The following is a 12,850-nucleotide window of genomic DNA, read 5'->3' on the forward strand; positions in this document are numbered from 1 at the left end:
TTCCTCCATTGTTGAAACCTGAATTTTCACACTTTTCATATTTTATTTTAACTATTTGTTATTTCATGTACCAGACAGTCTGTGAGCTCCTTTAGTTCAAGAAATTTTTTGCTTTTTAAAGTTTTCATCTTTTTATAAGCAGCATGTTGCATAATCCCTGCCAACAGGGAGAAACTAAAGGCATTTTGATGAATACAACACATTCCTTAGTACTATTCTCTAAAAGAACCTTACTTCCTACCAACCAAGAAAGTTAAAGATACTCCAAAACAATGAGATTTTAATAAACTTGTAGTGCTTTCATCATATCCACTTTACACTTTTATGGTTGAATTGTCCTCATTCCAAAAGTGACTTGCTTCTGTTGAATCTGGGCCTTGTAGTTAGTAGTAACTGGAAACAATTCTGCAGTGAGTGCATCTCTGATTTTACGCTTGTAACAGCTTTCACTAGAGAATTTCCTTCCCTTCATCTCCCAATGGCCAAGGGAGACAATATTCATTATTAAATTATTCATTAATGACTTTTTCAGATCTTCTGTTTATTATGTGTGTTGAATTTCAAGTTTGTGATTGTAAACATGTAAACCTGTAAAACTTGTAAATTGCAGTGCATGCACTAAGACAAAAAGGATAGAATTGCGTTTTAAGTGCCCATTCTGTCACTATGTTGCTCTTTAGGGTATGTTGACATGCATAAGGGTGACTCTCTGGTGACAGATGATTCCAGCGGTGGTATTTTTGCCTATGAATCACATGGGCTTTGCATGCTTTGCAGATCATATATCCCAGTCTTTCATAGCTCTTTTTATATCCATAGAGCTGTATTTAATGTAAAAAAAATACAGTGGCTTGTTAGTGATGACTTAAATGAAGATGAAGATTAATTTATCCCAAATTCATTTAGTTTCTATAGTGTCCTAAGCACAAGAAAGGCAGCAATGAATACTATGGTGGCCAGATCATCCAGGTTTGCCGGGACAGTCCCAGTTTTAGCACAGAAAGTCCTGTCCCCTGGGGACCTCCTCAGTACCAGTCAAATTAATTATCCTGCACCTGACAGACTTGTATTTAATTATAAAGATTAAATTTTCATCCTATTTTGTGTCTTTTTTTCCCAAAACAGATAGTATTTAGAAGACAAACAAAATATTTCTAAAATATGTAGGAAGAAAATAAGGATGAGGGTTATTTAGATGAAATTCGCTTAGTGAAATGAATGCTGTTATGTCTCATACCTTTCCTTGAAGAGAGTAGTAAGTCTGTCACTGAGTGTTATCAGGCAATTGACTCATTGCACCTTGTGTACTACTATATATAAAATAGATAACCAACAGGGACCTACTGTATAGCACAGGGAACTCAGTATTTTGTAATAATCTATAAGGGAAAAGAATCTGAAAAATATATATAACTGAATCATTTTGCTGTACACCTGAAACTAACACAACATTGTAAATCAACAGTACTTCAATTAAAAAGAAACAAAGGGGACAAAAATACAGGGCAGCCCTGGGGACTCTGTAATGGTGGATTTAGAACACCTCTACCCTCAATGCTCCTTTTCCCAATTTTTTGAGGAACATCAGCTCTTCTTTCAAGAGGACATTATAAGTCTAAATCCCAGTTCTGTCTCCCACATATCTGTGACCTTCACCAAGGTTCTGTTTTTCTTTCTAAAACTTGTTTTCTGAACTATTAAAAGTGGGGAGATAGGTGTTTACAGTATTTAAAGATTTACTGTGAGGTTTAAATGGCATAACATTTCCAAAAGCATCTGTATCTAGACAAAAGTAGGTGTTCAATAAATGTAAATATTGTCATAGGGCCCAACCCAAGTGCTGCCTTGTTTTTCTGGCCTTTCCTAAAACCTTGGTAAATTCCCTTCAGTTCCTCTCTCCCCTGTCCATGAGCTGTCATGCCAATTCAGTACTTTATTATGCTGACTTATTTACTACACTTATTGATTTTTATTTCCGCTGCTTCTAAAGTATGCAAGCTTCTTGCAAATAGCGACTGCTATTTCTGATGCTTAAAGCAATATCAGGTATGTAGTAGAGATTCAACACATTTTTGACAACATCTAATGGATGAAGAAATGGTGAGAATGCAGATGGCAGAGAGAGGGTCACCCAGGAAGTGAGGAATTGAGTATATGAGAAAATAATTTTAAATTGAGTAATGAATCACTTTTTACCCAAACTTGCTTCTCTTTATGCATGATGCACATTAATTCATGCTGCCTTTTTACTTCAGTGCTCACTCACTGGCTACAAGACAAAGTCCATAATCTTCACCATTTGAGACATTCCTCAAAGATTCCATGCCATGCTATCCATGTCACAACGTCCCTTCACTTGGTGATTCCTCCATATGAAATATCTTGCTTTCTCCGTTTCCACACTGCCAGTCTCTATTCCTTCTTCATCTAACTAAACCTTAGCAATTCTTCAAAACTCAGTTTCAGTAGGCTTTTCCAAGCTACTACAACCTTACCTCCCAAAGCCTGAATATATTTCTTATGTATTCCATTGTATATCACGTAACATTCTTCCATTCCCTCTATCTCTCTATCTTATATTTGTCAGTTTTCCCTTGAGAGTGAAAGCGTATTCATGGAAGGGACTGTGACTCTCTCTATATTATTCCTTAGCCAGTACCTGGTATATAACAGGTACAGAAATGATTTTTGAATGAAGGCCTTTGAATCTGAAATTGGTAGCAATAATGTACCTTATACTCTATTTCAAAGGAACTATATCCCTCCCAGGTTGTGCAGATTGAATTGTTACACTATAGCTATTGCCTTCTAGGGAGCTATAGCAAGGTTGTAAAACAGAGTTTATTGACTACACATTTAAAGTTTGTTTGCTAGCAGTACACTAGAGTTATATTGATTATGCCCATCCTTTCGATTAGATGTCAACTATTGTCATCTTATGATTCAAAGTTCCATGGGATAGCTCTCACCTGAGGCCAAGTGCGCTGTCTGATTAAGAGAAATGTCCCCTTCCAAGGCACTGATTCAGTGATGGGAAGATGCTTAAAAACCAGGTGAGAATTCTCTACTTCCCGCTCACTTAAGTTATACTTTCTTCAATTAAGGTCAAACCTTCAACCTGTGAATTATGGGTATTCCTCTTTTATACAGAATAATTGCCTATAGACCTAAGTAAAGAGAGCACTAGACTTAGAGAAAGGTAACTGTGGTTGAGCTGTGCTCTGTCTGGGATGAGTATTTGATCAGGGGAATGCTGATTTTTAACCTCTTTATCCATTTCCTTTTCTGTAAAGGAGAGGTAAGAATTCCCATCTCAGAGTATTGCTGAAGGAATGAAATAATAATACATATAAAACAGAATATGTATTTTCTCCATTTCTGGGATATAAGTTATTCCTGATGAGATTTTTTTTTCCAGTTTACCACCAAAACTTTCTTTTGGATACAAAATATAAACACTTGAGCATATTTTTGTGCTTCTTTCTTTTTCTTTATTTTCGTAAAAAGTAGGTATTTTCCTTTAATTATTATTATTATTATTATTTACATCTTTATTGGAGTATAATTGCTTTACAATGGTGTGTTAGTTTCTGCTTTAAAACAAAGTGAATCAGTTATACATATACATATGTTCCCATAGCTCTTCCCTCTTGCGTCTCCCTCCCTCCCACCCTCCCTATCCCACCCCTCCAGGCGGTCACAAAGCACCAAGCTGATCTCCCTGTGCTATGTGGCTGCTTCCCACTAGCTATCTACCTTACGTTTGGTAGTGTATATATGTCCATGCCTCTCTCTCGCTTTGTCACAGCTTACCCTTCCCCCTCCCCATATCTTCAAGTCCATTCTCTAGTAGGTCTGTGTCTTTATTCCCATCTTACCCCTAGGTTCTTCATGACCTTTTTTTTTCCTTTTTTCTTAGATTCCATATATATGTGTTAGCATATGGTATTTGTTTTTCTCTTTCTGACTTACTTCACTCTGTATGACAGACTCTAGGTCCATCCACCTCACTATAAATAACTCAATTTCATTCCTTTTTATGGCTGAGTAATATTCCATTGTATATATGTGCCACATCTTCTTTAGCCATTCATCCGATGATGGACACTTAGGTTATTTCCGTTTCTGGGCTATTGTAAATAGAGCTGCAATGAACATTTTGGTACATGACTCTTTTTGAATTATGGTTTTCTCAGGGTATATGCCCAGTAGTGGGATTGCTGGGTCAGATGGTAGTTCTATTTGTAGTTTTTTAAGGAACCTCCATACTGTTCTCCAGAGTGGCTGTATCAATTTACATTCCCACCAAGAGTGCAAGAGGGTTCCCTTTTCTCCACACCCTCCAGCATTTATTGTTTGTAGATTTTTTGATGATGGCCATTCTGACTGGTGTGAGATGATATCGCATTGTAGTTTTGATTTGCATTTCTCTAATGATTAATGACGTTGAGCATTCTTTCATGTGTTTGTTGGCAGTCTGTATATCTTCTTTGGAGAAATGTCTATTTAGGTCTTCTGCCCATTTTTGGATTGGGGTTTTTGTTTTTTGGTTATTGAGCTGCATGAGCTGCTTATAAATTTTGGAGATTAATCCTTTGTCAGTTGCTTCATTTGCAAATATTTTCTCCCATTCTGAGGGTTGTCTTTTGGTCTTGTTTATGGTTTCCTTTGCTGTACAAAAGCTTTGAAGTTTCATTAGATCCCATTTGTTTATTTTTGTTTTTATTTCCATTTCTCTTGGAGGTGGGTCAAACAGGATCTTTCTGTGATTTATGTCATAGAGTGTTCTGCCTATGCTTTCCTCTAAGAGTTTGATAGTTTCTGGCCTTATATTTAGGTCTTTAATCCATTTTGAGCTTATTTTTGTGTATGGTGTTAGGGAGTGATCTAATCTCATTCTTTTACATGTAGCTGTCCAGTTTTCCCAGCACCACTTATTGAAGAGGCTGTCCTTTCTCCACTGTACATTCCTGCCTCCTTTATCAAAGATAAGGTGACCATATGTGCGTGGGCTGATCTCTGGGTTTTCTATCCTATTCCATTGATCTATCTTTCTGTTTTTGTGCCAGTACCATACTGCCTTGATTACTGTAGCTTTGTAGTATAGTCTGAAGTCAGGGAGCCTGGTTCCTCCAGCTCCATTTTTCGTTCTCAGATTGCTTTGGCTATTCGGGATTTTTTGTGTTTCCATACAAATTGTGCAATTTTTTGTTCTAGTTCTGTGAAAAATGCCAGTGGTAGTTTGATAGGGATTGCATTGAATCTGTAGATTGCTTTGGGTAGTAGAGTCATTTTCACAATGTTGATTCTTCCAATCCAAGAACATGGTATATCTCTCCATCTATTTGTATCATCTTTAATTTCTTTCATCAGTGTCTTATAATTTTCTGCATACAGGTCTTTTGCCTCCTTAGGTAGGTTTATTCCTAGATATTTTATTCTTTTTGTTGCAGTGGTAAATGGGAGAGTTTTCTTGATTTCACTTTCAGATTTTTCATCATTAGTGTATAGGAATGCCAGAGATTTCTGTGCATTAATTTTGTATCCTGTTACTTTACCAAATTCATTGATTAGCTCTAGTAGTTTTCTGGTAGCATCTTTAGGATTCTCTATGTATAGTATCATGTCATCTGCAAAGAGTGACAGCTTTACTTCCTCTTTTCCGATTTGGATTCCTTTTATTTCCTTTTCTTCTCTGATTGCTGTGGCTAAAACCTCCAAAACTATGTTGAATAAGAATGGTGAGAGTGGGCAATCTTGTCTTGTTTCTGATCTTAGTAGAAATGCTTTCAGTTTTTCATTGAGGACGATGTTGGCTGTGGGTTTGTCATATATGGCCATTATTATGTTGAGGAAAGTTCCCTCTATGCCTACTTTCTGCAGGGTTTTTATCATAAATGGGTGTTGAATTTTGTCGAAAGCTTTCTCTGCATCTATTGAGATGACCATATGGTTTTTCTCCTTCAATTTTTTAATATGGTTTATCACATTGATTGATTTGCATATACTGAAGAATCCTTGCATTCCTGGGATAAACCCCACTTGATCATGGTGTATGATCTGTTTAATGTGCTGTTGGATTGAGTTTGTTGGTATTTTGTTGAGGATTTTTGCATCTATGTTCATCTGTGATATTGGCCTGTAGTTTTCTTTCTTTGTGACATCCTTGTCTGGTTTTGGTACCAAGGTGATGGTGGCCTCGTAGAATGATTTGGAAGTGTTCCTCCCTCTGCTATATTTTGGAAGAGTTTGAGAAGGATAGGTGTTAGCTCTTCTCTAAATGTTTGATAGAATATGCCTGTGAAGCCATCTGATCCTGGGCTTTTGTTTGTTGGAAGATTTTTAATCACAGTTTCAACTTCAGTGCTTGTGATTGGTCTGTTCATATTTTCTAATTCTTCCTGATTCAGTCTTGGCAGGTTTTTCATTTCTAAGAATTTGTCCATTTCTTTCAGGTTGTCCATTTTATTGGCATAGAGTTGCTTGTAGTAATCTCTCATGATCTTTTGTATTTCTGCAGTGTCAGTTGCTACTTCTCCTTTTTCATTTCTAATTCTATTGATTTGAGTCTTCTCCCTGTTTTTCTTGATGAGTCTGGCTAATGGTTTGTCAATTTTGTTTACCTTCTCAAAGAACCAGCTTTTAGTTTTATTGATCTTTGCTATCATTTCCTTCATTTCTTTTTCATTTATTTCTGATCTGATTTTTATGATTTCTTTCCTTCTGCTAACTTTGGGGTTTTTTTGTTCTTCCTTCTCTAATTGCTTTAGGTGCAAGGTTAGGTTGTTTATTCGAGATGTTTCCTGTTTCTTAAGGTAGGATTGTATTGCTATAAACTTCCTTCTTAGAACTGCTTTTGCTGCATCCCATAGATTTTGGGTCGTCGTGTCTCCATTGTCATTTGTTTCTAGGTATTTTTTTATTTCCTCTTTGATTTCTTCAGTGATCACTTCATTATTAAGTAGTGTATTGTTTAGCCTCCATGTGTTTGTATTTTTTACAGATCTTTTCCTGTAATTGATATCTAGTCTTATAGAGTTGTGTTCGGAAAAGATACTTGATACAATTTCAATTTTCTTAAATTTACCAAGGCTTGATTTGTGACCCAAGATATGATCTATCCTGGAGAATGTTCCATGAGCACTTGAGAAAAATGTGTATTCTGTTGTTTTTGGATGGAATGTCCTATAAATATCAATTAAGTCCATCTTGTTTAATATATCATTTAAAGCTTGTGTTTCCTTATGTATTTTCATTTTGGATGATCTGTCCATTGGTGAAAGTGGGGTGTTAAAGTCCCCAACTATAAATGTGTTACTGTCAATTTCCCCTTTTATGGCTGTTAGTATTTGCCTTATGTATTGAGGTGCTCCTATGTTGGGTGCATAAATATTTACAATTGCTATATCTTCTTCTTGGATCGATCCCTTGATCATTATGTTGTGTCCTTCTTTTTCTATTCTAATAGTCTTTATTTTAAAGTCTATTTTGTCTGATATGAGAATTGCTACTCCAGCTTTCTTTTGGTTTCCATTTGCATGAAATATCTTTTTCCATCCCCTTACTTTCAGTCTGTATGTGTCTCGAGGTCTGAAGTGGGTCTCTTGTAGACAGCAAATATATGGGTCTTGTTTTTGTATCCATTCAGCCAATCTGTGTCTTTTGGTAGGAGCATTTAGTCCATTTACATTTAAGGTAATTATCGATATGTATGTTCCTATTCCTATTTTCTTAATTGTTTTGAGTTCGTTATTGTAGGTCCTTTCCTTCTCTTGTGTTTCTTGCCTAGAGAAGTTCCTTTAGCAGTTGTTGTAAAGCTGGTTTGGTGGTGCTGAACTGTCTCAGCTTTTGCTTGTCTCTAAAGATTTAGTTTCTCCATCAAATCTGAATGAGATCCTTGCTGGGTAGAGTAATCTTGGTTGCATGTTTTTCTCCTTCATCACTTTAAATATGTCCTGCCAGTCCCTTCTAGCTTGCAGAGTTTCTGCTGAAAGATCAGCTGTTAACCTTATGGGGATTCCCTTGTGTGTTATTTGTTGTTTTTCCCTTGCTGCTTTTAATATGTTTTCTTTGTATTTAATTTTTGACAGTTTTATTAATATGTGTCTTGGCATATTTCTCCTTGTATTTATCCTGTATGGGACTCTCTGTGCTTCCTGGACTTGATTAACTATTTCCTTTCCCATATTAGGGAAGTTTTCAACTATAATCTCTTCAAATATTTTCTCAGTCCCTTTCTTTTTCTCTTCTTCTTCTGGAACCCCTGTAATTCAAATGTTGGTGCATTTAATGTTGTCCCAGATTTCTCTGAGACTGTCCTCAGTTCTTTTCATTCTTTTTTCTTTATTCTGCTCTGCAGTAGTTATTTCCACTATTTTATCTTCCAGGTCACTTATCCATTCTTCTGCCTCAGTTATTCCACTATTGATCCCATCTAGAGTATTTTTAATTTCATTTATTGTGTTGTTCATTATTGTTTGTTTCATCTTTAGTTCTCCTAGGTCCTTGTTAAATGTTTCTTGCATTTTGTCTATTCTATTTCCAAGATTTTGGATCATCTTTACTATCATTATTCTGAATTCTTTTTCAGGTAGACTGCCTATTTCCTCTTCATATTTTAGGTCTGGTGGGTTTTTATCTTGCTCCTTCATCTGCTGTGTGTTTTTCTGTCTTCTCATCTTGCTTATCTTACTGTGTTTGGGGTCTCATTTTTGCAGGCTGCAGGTTCGTAGTTCCCATTGTTTTTGGTGTCTGTCCCCAGTGGCTAAGGTTGGTTCAGTGGGTTGTGTAGGCTTCCTGGTGGAGGGGACTAGTGCCTGTGTTCTGGTGGATGAGGCTGGATCTTGTCTTTCTGGTGGGCAGGTCCACGTCTGGTGGTGTGTTTTGGGGTACCTGTGGATTTATTATGATTTTAGGCAGCCTCTCTGCTAATGGGTGGGGTTGTGTTCCTGTCTTGCTAGTTGTTTGGCATAGGATGTCCAGCACTGTAGCTTGCTGGTCGTTGAGTGAAGCTGGGTGCTGGTGTTGAGATGGAGATCTCTGGGAGATTTTCGCCATTTGATATTATGTGGAGCTGGGAGGTCTTTTGTGGACTAGCGTCCTGAAGTTGGCTCTCCCACCTCAGAGGCACAGCATTGACTCCTGGCTGCAGCACCAAAAGCCTTTCATCCACACGGCTCAGAATAAAAGGGAGAAAAAGTAGAAAGAAAGAATTAGTAGAAGTAGAAAGAAAAGAAAGAAGGGAGGGAGGGAGGAAAGAAGGAAGGGAGGAAGGAGGGAAGGAAGGAAAAAGGAAAGAAAGAAGATAAAGTAAAATAAAATAAAGTAAGATAAAATATAATAAAGTTAATAAAGTAAAAAAAGAATTATTAAGAGATAAAAAGAAGAAAAAATTAAAAAATAAAAAAACCCGGACAGATAGAACCCTTGGACAAATGGTGGAAGCAAAACTATACAGACAAAATCTCACACAGAAGCATACACATACACACTCACAAAAAGAGGAGAAGGGGAAAAAAATCATAAATCTTGCTCTCAGAGTCCACCTCCTCAATTTGGGTTGACTCGTTGTCTATTCATGTATTCCACAGATGCAGGGTACATCAAGTTGATTGTGGAGCTTTAATCTGCTGCTTCTGAGGCTGCTTCGAGAGATTTCCCTTTCTCTTCTTTGTTCTCACAGCTCCCAGGGGCTCAGCTTTGGATTTGGCCCCGCCTCTGCGTGTAGGTCGCCGGAGTGCGCCTGCTCTTCCCTCAGACAGGAGGGGGTTAAAGGAGCCGCTGATTCAGGGCCTCCGGCTCACTCAGGCCGGGGGGAGGGAGGGGCACGGAGTGTGGGGTTAGCCTGCGGCGGCAGAGGCCGGGGTGACGTTGCAGCAGCCTGAGGCGCGCCATGCGTTCTCCCGAGATAGTTGTCCCTGGTTCCCGGGACCCTGGCAGTGGCGGGCTGCACAGGCTCCCCTGAAGGGGGGTGTGGAGAGTGACCTGTTCTGGCGCACAGGCTTCTTGGTGGCGGCAGCAGCAGCCTTAGCGTCTCATGCCTGTCTCTGGGGTCCGCGCTTTTAGCCGCGGCTCGCGCCTGTCTCTGGAGCTCCTTTAAGCAGCGCTCTTAATCCCCTCTCCTCGCGCACCAGGAAACAAAGAGGGAAGAAAAAGTCTCTTGCCTCTTCGGCAGGTCCAGACTTTTCCCCGGACTCCCTCCCGGCTAGCCGTGGCGCAGTAACTCCCTGCGGGCTGTGTTCACGCCGCCAACCCCAGTCCTCTCCCAACGCTCCAACCAAAGCCCGAGCCTCAGCTCCCAGCCCCGCCCGCCCCGGCGAGTGAGCAGACAAGCCTCTAGGTCTGGTAAGTGCCGGTCGGCCCTGATCCTCTGTGCGGGAATCTCCCCGCTCTGCCCTCCGCACCCCTGTTGCTGTGCTCTCCTCCGCGGCTCTGAAGCTTTCCCCCTCCGCCACCCGCAGTCTCCCCCCCGAAGGGGCTTCCTAGTGTGTGGAAACATTTCTTCCTTCACAGCTCCCTCCCACTGGTGCAGGTCCCGTCCCTATCCTTTTATCTCTGTTTATTCTTTTTTCTTTTGCCCTACCCAGGTACGTGGGGGGGGGTTTCTTGACTTTTGGGAGGTCTGAGGTCTTCTGCCAGCGTTCAGTAGGTGTTCTGTGGTAGTTGTTCCACGTGTAGATGTATTTCTGGTGTATCTGTGGGGAGGAAGGTAGCCTCCGCGTCTTACTCTTCCGCCATCTTCCCGGAAGCCCTGTGCTTATTTCTTGAAGAAGCTGAGCTTGTTTCTTGTGGTTTTAACTTTCTGGCTATTTTGTTTGTCATTTGCCTGTTTTATGTTTATAAATAAATACTAACCTTTTCTGATCTGGTCACATAAAGGTAAAGGGGGTCATTCTCTAGTATCTCAAAGCCAATGATGACTCAGACAATAAAACATGCTCACACTATTGTGATAGTCAAGCAACAGGTGATTGGCTACATGGGAAACAAAACCTGAGGTTTTATGGTTCGAAGACGCCTCTACCACTGTTAGAACAAAGTTGAAGGAAATAAAAATCTTGAAAGATAACTGAAATAGTGCCAGACTATATGAAAAAATTGACCAGCACACATAGGAGTTGCATTGTTAGAACTACACGGCAACTATGGGATGTAGAGAAAAATAAGACAGACTTTCTAAGTTCAGAAAGATATATTGAGACAATAAACAGCAATTTCAAGTATTATTAATATTTTCTGACCATAATGGAACCAAAGATACAAACGATGTGGGTGATAATAATAATGATAACAGAAATCAGTATATGATTAGCTACCATAAATGAACATTATGGAGAATGTAAGAAGAGGAAGAAGAAATTGCTTTCCTCTGGTGTGAGTAAACGGTTATCACCTGGCTTGGGCCTGGCACAATCCTAGACTTCTCTAGGAAGATGATCTCAGATTACCTGTCACAACACTATTTCCATGGACATGATAGAGTTAAGATGAATGAGGAATGATGTATTCTAGAGGCTAATTGTCATTTTTGTTTACTTGATATGGTACTGGATTTGGCCCAGGGGTAGCTTTGAGTTGTAATGGGAATAACAAAAAAGACAGGTGGGAAACCAAGGCACTGACCTCTCTAGGTCAAGGTGAATCCTACACACTGGGATTCATCCCTTACAAGCACTCACTTCCTTTGGGTGAGCTGGGTGTAGTAGGGTGAGGTAAGAAGCTGTGTATGTGTAGCTGCTGAATCTCCCAAGGAGATAAAAAGTGCTGAATTGCTTGTCTGCAGTTTCTCAGGTATGGATAAATCAAGAGAAATTAACGAGGATTTTTATCTTTGTTCTTTAATCCAGAAATGGCAATTTTATGCAATACTAGGATTTCACTCAAAATACTCCTCTTTCACTTGAATGTCTGTAACTCCTAACTTTCTTAATTATTTATGAAGTATTGAAGGTTAAAGGAAGTTCTAAGATTCTAACAAATGATTAAAAGTAAGGGAAACCCTGGGTTATGAGTGGGGTTTATCCCAGTGACTACCAAACACATGCTTATAAATCATTAGAGACTGTTTTTCTGAGTTTTCTCCTTTGATGATAAATAGATGTGTTATTCATCTTGCTATAGCTACTCTAAGATTTGGACTAGTTCCCACAAATCTTTTGGGCCATGGGGATATGAAGCAGAAGCAAGTTTTTGGTCCGTCATCTATAATTAATTAGCTGTCTTTTGGAGGAAGTTCTTTCAACTCTCTGGGATTCTTTTTGTGGTAGAATAAACCCTTAAAGTGAGATAATGGATGTAAAAGCCCAGATTGCCTTGGCAAGGATAATATATAAATACAATGCCTTTAGAACAATAGTTATATCACATTCCATCTTAAAATAAAATAAATTCCACACTTTTACTCAGTGATCTACACACATGCAAACACACACGTATATTATTTTGACTAATTCAGTTTGATTTTTTATATTAAATATTCTAATTGGTTGATTTTTAAATTTTTTAGATTGTATCTTTAAAAAAACATAAACTTTTTTCTTCTTTCCTGTATATGAATTAGAGGCTTTTCTCTAGGGAAACTGACAGATAGTTTAGCTGTAGATATTTAAGGCAATCATTTTCAACTTGAGGCGTGAGGTTGGTTTAGTAATCTGCATATAGATTTTGAGCTGGTATTTGTTACATGTGTACGTCTTTTGTTGTAACAATCTAATAAACATTGTAATAGGGCATTATGTGATGGCATGACTTTAAGAAATTATGAAATTTATGATCAATCTGAACTTTAATTTTTATACTAACATCTTATTTTTATACCAACATTTTAAATTGTAATTTGTTTATATCTTTA

Source organism: Delphinapterus leucas, chromosome 5 (assembly GCF_059928025.1).
Source record: "Delphinapterus leucas isolate spDelLeu-1000000601 "Yukka" chromosome 5, BTC_Dleu_Yukka2, whole genome shotgun sequence".
Lineage (NCBI taxonomy): Eukaryota > Metazoa > Chordata > Mammalia > Artiodactyla > Monodontidae > Delphinapterus > Delphinapterus leucas.